The sequence below is a fragment of the Triticum dicoccoides genome, unplaced genomic scaffold (assembly GCF_002162155.2).
Source record: "Triticum dicoccoides isolate Atlit2015 ecotype Zavitan unplaced genomic scaffold, WEW_v2.0 scaffold56489, whole genome shotgun sequence".
In the NCBI taxonomy this organism is placed as follows: Eukaryota; Viridiplantae; Streptophyta; class Magnoliopsida; order Poales; family Poaceae; genus Triticum; species Triticum dicoccoides.
The window spans coordinates 1-846 of NW_021282358.1; the positions used below are offsets into that span (position 1 = coordinate 1).

The 846-nt window shown below is 52.0% G+C and overlaps 2 non-coding genes across 2 annotated transcripts; both read right to left on the reverse strand.

The window, feature by feature from the left end:
- Positions 1-282: 282 nt before the first annotated feature.
- On the reverse strand, positions 283-401 carry LOC119346979. Its single transcript, XR_005168048.1, has one exon. It is a non-coding gene; the product is annotated as a 5S ribosomal RNA (ribosomal RNA).
- Positions 402-698: 297 nt separating this feature from the next.
- Positions 699-817, reverse strand: LOC119346980. The gene has a single exon (XR_005168049.1). It is a non-coding gene; the product is annotated as a 5S ribosomal RNA (ribosomal RNA).
- Positions 818-846: the final 29 nt, after the last annotated feature.

Below are 846 nucleotides of genomic sequence, written 5' to 3' on the forward strand. Positions count from 1 at the left end.
TCTTCGTCCCTTATCCTCGCCCCTCCCAGCTCCACTACAAAGACGATTGTACATTGCTTTGGCCGCTCCCTCTCAACTACGGAGACGAGTTTAACGCGGTTTCCACCCCTCCCTCTCAACCGCACCAGTGCACGCTTGCCGCGCCACAACGCCGACGCTGGACCCGTGAATCGTGAGCACCCAGCTATGACTTACCGCACTCGTGCAAAATAATAAAACACGATAAATATATTACTTACACGTGCGTTTTGTTTTGCAAGCGGCGCGAAAAAAATTAAAAAGGGAATGCAACACGAGGACTTCCCAGGAGGTCACCCATCCTAGTACTACTCTCGCCCAAGCACGCTTAACTTCGGAGTTCTGATGGGATCCGGTGCTTTAGTGCTGGTATGATCGCATCCAACATGTTACCCCGATCTTCGTCCCTTATCCTCGCCCCTCCCAGCTCCACTACAAAGACGATTGTACATTGCTTTGGCCGCTCCCTCTCAACTACGGAGACGAGTTTAACGCGGTTTCCACCCCTCCCTCTCAACCGCACCAGTGCACGCTTGCCGCGCCACAACGCCGACGCTGGACCCGTGAATCGTGAGCACCCAGCTATGACTTACCGCACTCGTGCAAAATAATAAAACACGGTAAATATATTACTTACACGTGCGTTTTGTTCTGCAAGCGGCGCGAAAAAAATTAAAAAGGGAATGCAACACGAGGACTTCCCAGGAGGTCACCCATCCTAGTACTACTCTCGCCCAAGCACGCTTAACTTCGGAGTTCTGATGGGATCCGGTGCTTTAGTGCTGGTATGATCGCATCCGACATGTTACCCCGGTCTTCGTCCCTTAT